This window comes from Galeopterus variegatus, unplaced genomic scaffold (assembly GCF_000696425.1).
Source record: "Galeopterus variegatus unplaced genomic scaffold, G_variegatus-3.0.2 Scaffold824, whole genome shotgun sequence".
NCBI classification, from domain to species: Eukaryota; Metazoa; Chordata; class Mammalia; order Dermoptera; family Cynocephalidae; genus Galeopterus; species Galeopterus variegatus.
In genome coordinates, this window is record NW_007726935.1 from 128,631 (window position 1) to 139,982 (window position 11,352).

Sequence of the window (11,352 nt, forward strand, 5' to 3'; positions counted from 1 at the left end):
CACTTTCCATAATTCAAAGTACAGTACTTGATTTTCGTCTTTCTCCTCAGCTACTCCTAAATTAAATTAGTCATATTGATTATAACTCAGAAATCCCTGTCTTGTTACCATGATTCTCAAATCTGAATGAAATGTACAATCCAGTTGTACATCATTAAGTCAGTTTTCTTAAATAACAATATAGGAGATTAAGTATAGGCTCAATGAATATCTCAATACTACAGCTACAGACACAGTGAAAGCCAATTTCTCTGCTAGCTTAAGACAATTGATAAATTCATGCATCACAAACCTGCGTTCAGGTCTATCATGACTGATGATCACTCACTGAAGTAAGATCTTATGAACTGATTAGCAGTGTTATTAAACAAAGCATTGCTTGCACCTAGGTCCTGGAATGAAATAGAAGCCCTAGTCCAACTAAAAAGTGTTGCCGGGTACAAATGGTGATTAACAGCTTTCGTAAAGGCAGAGTCAACAAATTAATATTCACAAGTCATTATCCTAGAAAACAAAAGAGAACAGTATATTTTCTATAAATCGGATAATGAGTCATCTATACTGTAGACAGCAGCCTCGTTGGAACTAGAGCTCATCTTGGGAGCTTTCTCCTGATAAAACGTATCTCTCATACTACATACATAATAAAGTTTCAAAAAACACATTTCTTAAACTCAAGACTATTTCAGCATTACTTTCAATATAATTATATTTGGTCTGGCTGGCCTTGTAACACCAAGGTCAAGGCTTCAGATCCCCCATGCTGGCCAGCTGCCAAAAAAAAAAGATAAAAGAGAGATAGAGAAAAAAAACAATATACTTAGATTTGGTTTTGATTTTTTAACTTAAGAGAAAAACATTTCTTAACAGTATTTCCTTAATAATCATAGTTCATGGAGACTTGAGCAAAAAAAAAGAACAGACACCCCCCACAGAACATTCCTCCTGCCTACCCAATCCAAAGCTGTGGAACTAACTCTAAAACTGTCCTTATTTGTAAACACTGCTGAGATGACTCTCTTAACGGCTGATGACAGAAGGTTTTATATATCACCAAATACGCTGTCATGATTCCTGTTACTTCCTTAACTGTTGCTTCTTTCTACAAAAAATAGATGTCTACCACCTTTTCGGTCTTCTTGTCATAATAATAGTATTTGAGTGATTTATTTCCACGTTTTATTTTTTTCTGTTTGTTAACTTTGGTGAAATTAATATAAAACTACTACTAAAGAGTATCCCTAGTTTGAGCTCTTAACTCTCCTCTTCCCAACAAACGAGGATGAAACATTCATTTTCTACACATACATATAATAATAGTTATTAGCCGCTTTATCATCTGAGGAATTGTCACCGAGGGAGCATTTAGCATGCAAATGCCTATATCAGAGCTACCTTCTTACTCAAAAGAATGCAAGCCAAGTCTTCATTAAATAGTGCCTGTTCATTTACAACACACACCAAAAATAACTGAGGATGCTATTTGAGAATACATGAGCAGTTAAAGAGCATTAAGCCATTGTTTTTGTGTCATAAACCACAATTCTAAGCTGTGTATACATTTTTATATATGTGTGTGTGTAAAGTTTCATTTATTGAATCACATGGATGCTATTTGAGAATACATGAGCAGTTAAAGAGCATTAAGCCATTGTTTTTGTGTCATAAGCCACAATTCTAAGCTGTGTATACATTTTTATATATGTGTGTGTGTAAAGTTTCATTTATTGAATCACATGTTTTTACATTGTGATGAACTTCAGCTTCAATTACCACAATGGTGTTAACACAAGTTGTAAACATTTGTTTCAACTAGAAGAGAATCGGTCGTCCTATTTATTACCATTACTCACTGTCAATTATGAAATATCTTTCTTTTCACCATTAGAGCTATACAATACTTAGTTTAAAAATATGTCATAACTCAATGAGAATCAATTAAAATAAAGCATCAAGATTAAGTGGGTTAGGGCTGGCCAATTATCTCAGTTGGTTAGAGCCCGGCCTTGTAAAACTAAGGTTAAGGGTTCAGTTCCCCGTGCCAGCCAGCCACCAAAAAAAAAAAAAAAAAACCAAAATTAACTGGGCTAGATCTACAGGATTCTGTCATTCAAATAATAAAAATAATGCTTATTAATATCTTACTACATACCATGCACAGAACCAAGAATTTCAAGTATATTAACTCAATGTCATTCATAAAACACCTCTGCGAGGCAGGCACTGTTATCGTTCTTATTTTACAAGATAGGGAAAATGACGCACCAAGAAGTTAAAGAACTTGCCCCAAACTACATAGCTAGTAAGTGGCAGATAAATGGTTCTAAGCTCATGCTCTAAATTCTAAAATAAGCCAGTTATGTCATGATGCTTCTTAAAAAGTCTCATATGAATCAAATGCTGCATATTACCAGCACCTAGAAAACTTTAATTTTAAATATAAAGTAATAGGTTTATTAAGTTATGCATATTGTAGCACTTCAGAAAGTTCATGTTAGGCACAGTCTCAAAAATATATTAGCATATAAAATGAAACTCAAAACACAGGTAACTAGCATAAATATTTTTTGTAAATTGAATACCTCTTGCTCCACCTTTCCTAATCCATTCTTTATGAAAATTTTTCACTACTGAAAGTGTTTCTTATTGTTTCCTACTTAGACTACAAGCTAGTCATAGTTTGGAAAAGAGGCTAATTGATACATTATTGAAAATGCTATGGCATATTGTACCCAGAGAACCTTTGATAAATACTAAATACTACATTGACAATGAGTAATGACAACTGAAAACAAAATTACAATGTAATTCAAAGATGAACTATGAAGCCAAAATAAAATGGATGTGAGATACATTCAAGCTGTTCTTCAGTCTTTTGAGGCCTATGGAAAAAGAAGGCCTCATTTAGGAAAAAGGAAGATAGTATTTTTGAGGTCTGGGAAAGATACCATCACTTCTGATTATCATTACAATACTAAAAACAAATTATGTAAGAAGGACATGAGGAAGGAAGGACGGACAAGCTATCTCATATAATTATTTTATTTTCAACGTATACAGAAAGTAAATGGAAAAGAGCTAGCATATTATCTGAAATTGTAGTTTTGGGGCACCCTAAGTGATTTTCTCAAAGTGTCATTTATTTGTCTCTAGTGAAAGAAATGGGTAGGAAGGAAGGACATGTTTTTAATCTATACATTTGAACTACTTTTGTACTATTTGAAAATTACTATGTGCATGTATTACCTATTATTTTCATAAAACTAAAAGTTTAAGTCTACACTCAACAAAACTGCAATATCTAGTTAATTGTACTTAGTTATTTTAAATATTAATAAATGATTAGTAAATAATTCTCAATATTCAGCATCTAAAGCAATAAGCAAAGAAAAAATATAAACTATATTTTAAAAAAACATTAAGCCTTGCCCTTTCCATATATATGTATACAGAACAGATAAACAGAAAATTAGAAATAGAAAATTTTTAGGGTAGTGAAATTATTCTCTATGATACCATAGTAGTGGATACATGTCATTATAAATTTGTCCAAACCCACAGAATGTACAACACCAAGAATGAATCCTAATGTAAACTATGGACTTTGAGTGATTATGATATTTATACACACATACATATAATGTATATATACGTGTCCTTTATATATTTTTTTATACACACACACACACACACACACAGTTATGATATTTATACACACATACATATAATGTATATATACGTGTCCTTTATATATTTTTTTACACACACACACACACACACACACACACACACACACACACACACACACAGACACATATATGTAAATTTTGCCCATGATAAAACTAGAAGAGTATACTTAGAGACACCCACATAGCAAATACAGTTTTTCTGGACACCAAAAAAATTACTGTTTTATATGGAGATACAAGAACAATTCTTTCCATAGAACACTGATGGGTAAGAAATAAGTAAATGCTGTCAAAATGTTTCTTGTTAGAGATGCAGACATGTATATTTTTCTAATAAAAAGATAAATATATATTGACAACCTCTTAAATTATCTCTACAGCACAAAATCTTTTGACCTTTGTCAATAAAAAAGAATTGACACAAAGTACGAGGGTACTTCAAAGAGTTCATGGAAAAATAGAATTAGAAGATAATACAAACCTTTCCACAAACCTCTTGTAGAACCCTCGTGTTAATTTTCTCCTAAAAAGAAAATGAAGGTTAAAAATAAAATTATCAGAAGAGCTTATCGAGGCTTTAGTTGGGGTCTGCTTTCACAAAGTAATGCATTTGGATGTTATGTATTTATTTGAAATTTCTTCAGTCTCAATCTGATTTTCTTCACTAGTGCATAACATGATGGATGCTGGTTTCTAAAGGAAGCAAACAGACCAGCCACCCGAAGAGAGGCCCCTGCACGGCCTTCCAGCCACGAGCAACCCAGCACATGGCCTGGAAGGAAGAACGGGTGGGGTAACTGAAGGCACAGCATTTTAGAAACAACTGCTTCCCTAACTCATTCTTGTCTCTCCCTTTCAAGCTCCTTACTTCCCTCCCCCTTCTCTCTCTTCTCAACAGCCTTGTCTTTTTCCCGTGTTCACCCCACTCTTCTCGTTTGACTCCTTCCATTCTCCTATCTCTCACTTGCTCTCCACTACTCTGTTCTCAAGTCTCTTTGTTCACCTCTTCCAGCATACGTCACTTATTTGTAAACTGCATCCTTCCACAAAAAGCCTTGACCTACTTCTCAGAATACATAAAAAATTGTTAGCACTTTGGCAAAAATCTAGCAGGGAAAACCATAGATACAGTAGATGAGCAAGACTAGCAAATATTAGATCTTTCGCAGTTCTCTTCACTACACATCTCATTCCCCATCGTGTCAACAATCTGCTTTTCTTTTAACACACTATTCTCTACCTTCTCATCTATTCTCCCCTCCAGCATCTTTTCTCCCCGTCTTTGTCCTTCTCTTCATCTTTATTACTCTAGTTCAATAATGTACTTTCATAATTAATCAATTGCTCTACAACCTTTCCCTTCAAATACACACAAAATCTCACCAAATTTTATCCAGAGAACATTTCACTTTCTCTCATACTTCCCCCTCTCCTTAGCAGTCCTGTAACAGAAAATTCTGAGAATGTGCCTCAAATAAAAACTCTCCTAAGATGAAAATAATAATGCACATATCAAACTTTTTAATCCATCATAAGAGATATCCATTAGGTTTGTTGAAGATATCCTTTGAAAATATTTTCCTAATCTACTCAAGTAACCCCAAAATATTTTATATTAATAATTGATTTAGAATAATTTGGCCATGATTACATTTTAGAATTCATCTCATAATTCAGTATTTTTTTCTATGCATTTAATCTGCACTAAACTCAGTAGAAGAGCACTTTTGTATACCATGCAGAATATTTTCTATTGCTCACTTTTCAATAAATGCACACAGAGGTGTAACAAGACAGAAGTCCTTCAACAGTCTAAATCGAGTTTGTTATTTTTAAGTGCACTCTGGTTTTTTAAAATTTCTTCCTGCTTTCATTATCTGTGAGTCATTTGTTATTCTTAATACCAATCAGGTCAAGATTCACAGTCCTTCTGAAGTGAACTGCTCCTCTAAAAACATTATGAATGTGTTTTTCATGATGAATTACAGGTGAACCAGCGAGTTCTACTCAAGAGCCAGGATCAGACATGCAAGTAGGCTGCAAAAATCTGATGTGCTCTTTCCACCTTTCCTGTCTCTTTCTGCATGGACAAAGTAAGAAGGGGAAAATCGCTTGACAAGATGCCAAGTGCGCCCGGGCTCTCGTGAGCGTTCTCAGCAGCCCCTCTCCGTGCAGCCCCCGCGGCATCCCAGCACTGCTGCGGCATATTACTTCTGCTTTTCTAACTTTTCCACTTCTGAGCACCATCAATTATGCACTAGAATAACAGAGGCCTGGCCAGGCAGTGTAACATAAAGGCCGATTATGACGATAAATAATTTAAACACCTGCGTGCCATGTTCCTTTTACCAGTGATAGGAGGCCCCGGGAATGTGATGCAAGTTGAAAGTCCAAGTGTACCAGAATGGCCAGCTTGGGGAGTGCAAGGGGCGCATTCACGTGAACCTCCTGTTCACTGCCCAGGGGGAAAAAGAAGCAAAAGAAACAGACTGCTCACAAGCGCATTCACACTTGCAAAAACTGGTTAAGAATCACAAAGGCCACAGATCCAAACAACTTTATTTTATTTTAATTATTATTTTTTAATGTTGGCCCTTGATCCAGCCCAGGAATGTTCAGGGAACAATATTATAGTCGTGAGTGGCATCTTGTATCTTCCAGGAAAAAAAGTTAACAATTCGATACACAAGCATTTTAAAAGAAAAGATACATTGTTTCCAAGTAAAGTCATTCAAATCTTAACAAAATTCAAACTTAGTGAGCTCTTTACCATACAATATATACATTCGTTTAATGATAAAGTATAATCGGGAGCTGGCAGGGGATTACCGACATAGTAGAGATTTCATCTAACCCCTTTTCAAACAACGCCTCTCATGTCTCAACTGTGATTCAGAAAGTCTTCAAGTCTCTTTATTAGTATCCTATTTTTTAAATTGTGATTTGAAAGCTCATAACGGAAAAGAAATTTTCATATGTTCAAAAACTGCAAAGAAAACAAGTGTATTCAGTTCAATGCCTGGGAAGTTCGAAACTCAGTTACACTGACAGTGTCTGAAAGCCAGGAAGATGTTGTTCCTTATCCACACAGACAAACTAATTTTTAAACTGGGTCTTTAACAATGTACACCCCAACTGCAAAAAAGAGATGGTATTTCAAATTGAAAAAATTCAGATAACTGCTTTAAGTCTATTGATTTCCTTTATGGAGATAATTCCCAAGGTATAATGCAACATTTGTAATGCTTAAAAAAGGTAGAATAATCCCAATAATCTATACCAGAGTGAAAGAGCAAAACTAGAAACCAGTAGAGATGTTGATAAATCAAATGCTGACTTTAAAATATATGAAATTCAGAAGCACTTAATTCATGTCAAATGATACTCAACTTCACTTTTGGAACGAGGCTTCCATTATCTAGAAATATTCCAAAATTAATCCTTAGTCTACATGAGAGCTAATATTACATTTCTAAATGCAAATTGATGAAAACTCTAGGGGGAAAAACCATTTTGAACTGTGGTTTCCAGAAGGCTTCAGGTTTAGTCATGTCAAATTAAAGGGGAGCAAAGCTTCTTAAAATAACATTCGATTTAAATCGCATCCATATGATTTAGCAAATTGATATGGCCAAAGTCAATAAATCATGACGCAGGTTTTTATTTTAATGTGTAACTGCTTTTATTTTTTTTGCTTTCAGCCAACTCCTTGTGATTTTTAATCCAAAGTTAGATGTATATTCTTGTCTAGGCAAAACAAGCTACTTCTCTCATAACGGGTCCCTGCTTTTCAATGTCAACCGACCACCAGTGAAAGAAATCATCCCCCAACAGTTCATCAGGGCACAGATCTGGCTCTGTGGTTGCACCAACATGCAATCCATTAATGGCCTTTCAGTTGGCAGCATTTGAATTTGTGGATTTTTTACCACTTTTCAGTGTGTGTAAGTGCTTCTTTTTTCTTAACCTCGGGGATTTCATTTTGTGCTGACACATACCTAAGAAGCAATCTCCATGAAACTATCCTTTTAAGGGAAGCATTTTGTGCACTCCTTAATGATGGGTGTTTAAGAGAAATGGTAATTATGATAGATTTTGAGCCTTAGGTAACAGACAGCCTCACAGTCAGAAAGTTCACTACATTTAAGACCAAACTCCTCATTAAGAAATGGAGATGTATCAATGTGTAGACACACTGACAGTTAAGCCCAGGTTAGTAAAAGCATTCATCCTTAGGATGGATGGTCTCAGAAGTGAGCCAACATTCAGCAAGGTCATGCCACTTTGCCCAGATTATAAGCAAATGAAATTTCTTGGGGACAATTAAACCTAAGGGACATTGGTCAGAAATATTATTAAAAGTATCAATGCTTAAAAAACCATTCTCTTCTTTCTTATCCTTTTTACGACTTTAACATTTTTTTGTTTAAATGACTCACTTAAACTAGCACATTAGATACTTTTCATGCTATAACTGATAATGAAATCACAGTTTCAAACAAAAGCAGTCTAAAGTTCTTAACAAATGCTAATAGTAAACTACCATAAAAACATGTTTTATATGTGTGTACATATATGTATATTTTGCATATATATTTGTGACTCATAAGACATAGTCCAGATAAACATTACTGTTAAATTGAGAAAAAAAAAAAAAAATCCTAGAACCAAGAAGCCATGACCTCAATCCCCCTCCCACTCCTTGCATGTGCGTGCAAAAGTTTTCCTGCCTAGCTTGCCTTTGTGACTCATAAGACATAGTCCAGATAAACATTACTGTTAAATTGAGAAAAAAAAAAAAATCCTAGAACCAAGAAGCCATGACCTCAATCCCCCTCCCACTCCTTGCATGTGCGTGCAAAAGTTTTCCTGCCTAGCTTGCTTGCAAAGATGGCAAACAGAATTTAATATTTCATGGAGCCCAAAGCACAAAGCATGTTCAAATTCAATACAAGGAAATGCTTTATCTCATCTTTTATAGATTAATAATCCAAAACAGAGAAACTTCAGAAAGCCATGACAAGTTTTAACCAAATAACACGGAAGTTTCTTCCAGACACTCTCAAGCTACTAATGAAATGGCAAATCTGAAATAAAGTATTTATTTATCTGTTTACTTTAAGATATTTGTTTCTAAAAGAATTGCCATATTCCATCTCATTATTTACTACAGCTAAAATAACTTGGAATATCTTATTCAATTCTTTCTCAAGAAGATCCAATCATGTTCTTGAATAAGGATGGCATAAACCATGTATACTGCATAACAACACTTCCTGTTAGAGCTAAGCCCCAGGAAGGCTGCCTAAAAGGTAAAGAGTGAAACATGGGCAAATACAGTCCCATAATAGCCAGCTGTGAAGGTTACAAGGTTCTGGCAGGGGACTGGCATGCTGATACTGGCAGTAATCTGTAAACCATCAGAAAAGACCATGAAAAGTATTCAGTGTTTTATAAATATTTGAGAGCAAAGCAAGCGTTCCTGGTTTAAATCAACCAAATTTTAAACTTTTTGGTTTTATAAGAACATCCTACTATAAATCTTTCTAAAATTTGCCTGCTTTCTGTTTATTTTACTTTACTCAGGCCAGTAATGACCATGACAAAAATCTAAATGCTGAACTAAGCAAAGATTCTATCCCTAAATTTTGTGTGGGAGGCTTAAATTTCTTCTATAAAGCCAACGACAGTAAATGAGTTCACTACTGGTCACTTTCTTTTTCATAAACCATAACCAAAAAGTAAAATCTTTATAGAATTTAAAGGAAATCGGAAGTCCAGAAAAAACAAGATTACAGCCATGTTCTCTCCAATCTTTAATCCACCCCCAAAAGACTTTTGGTTAAAATAAGTCCTTTCAATTCAGAATATTTAGAATGACAAGAGAAGTCCTGTGACTCCAGCCTGCTTCCAGCATCTGTCAAGAAAATCACAAACCTAACTCTCAATTCATGGGAGAATGCTAACAGGAGATGAATAATGCTTCAGAGGGAGAAAGCATATTATTAGAAAGGTTCAAGACCAAATATTCAGAGAGAGCTGCAAGGCACTTTTTTTTCTTTCTTTTCTTTTTTCTTTTCAAACAAGAGTTATTGAATTAAAAATATATAGAGATAAAGAACAAGTTATTTTTAGTTGAAAAATCTTCAAAATATAAGAGAATTTTATACATATATATGTATAAAGTTTAAAGCTTTTACAGAGAAAAAAACTAAGCTCATCATTTACCTTTTTTAGGTCACTTTTGCATTTCAACTACTTTTAATCATAAACCACTTTTAAGGAAAGTTCCTGCTTTCTAATGCACAAAAGAAATCTTATCAAAGATACTCAAAATAGCTACCACATGATCTCACTTAATATAAAGTGTAGTAAAGTAGAACTCATAGGAACAGAGAATAAAACAGTTGTTGCCAGAGGCTGGGGAGTGGAGAGATGTTGGTCAAAGGACACACGATTTCAGTTCGAGTGAATACATTCAAGGGAATACATCTGTTGTATATCATGGTGACCACAATTAATAACAATGTATTATATACTTGAAAATTGCTAAGAGAACAGACTTCAGGCATTCTCACCACACAAAAAAAAAAAAATGTGAAGTAATGCATATGTTAAATACCTTGTTTAGCCATTCTACAATGTATACATATATAAAAACATCATGTTGTACACCATAAATATATATAATTTTTACCTGCCAATTAAAAATCAATAAATAATGAAAAAAAATTTTAATAAAATAGGGTAAAAAAGATACTCATGTGATAAACTGTAGAATACTGTAGAAACATATAGACTGCACTACAGGTAGTAAGAATTCAGCCTTCAGTTATGAAGGTGTTTCATTTAAATCACAACATATGACTTTGCGCATTTACCACTCTCCTACTTTTCTCCATCCCCTATCCTCATATACAGAAGAATAACCAACATCAATTGAGATTTTAAAATATGGGGTTATAATTCACATTTTCTAGAACACTACTAGTTTGAAAAAAGCAGGGGAAGGGCAGAGAAATAGCAGCATTCATTTGGTAAATTTACTAATAGGACATACACCTACTTAGGAGGTTAGCAGAGGCAGCCTGGAGAAATGCTTAAGAGCACAGCCTCTGGAACCAACTGCCAGGGTTTGTAATCCCCATTCTGCCACTTTCTAATGGGTGTAACAATCGTCTACATACCACTTAATTTCTCTATGCCTTGGTTTCCTCACCTGCAAAATGAAGGTGGCAATAATAGTACTTACCTCACAGGGTCATTATGCAAATTATGACAACATATGCACAGTGCTTGAGAAGAAACTTGCACACAGAAAGAGCTGTGTGATTTTTTTTTCTTAAGCCTGTTGTGCAGACTACAAATGTAGTTAAGCACAGTGTCCAACTCAGCAGAGTGGTAGCCAGTAATAGTATTTTTATACTAATTGCACAGGTTAAGAAGAACAAGGTTTATATTTATTAGCACCTTTATAAACAGTGAACAAATAAATAAACAAGCATCCAATTTCACTTATTGACTATCAAAGAAATGTGTACTAAAATAGCTTTTTCTTTTTATTAAATTAGATACTTTAAAAAAAATAAATCCCAGTGCTGGTAAGAATATAGTGAAACTATAAAGCAGTCTGGCAATATTACCTAGAATTATATAATGTTAA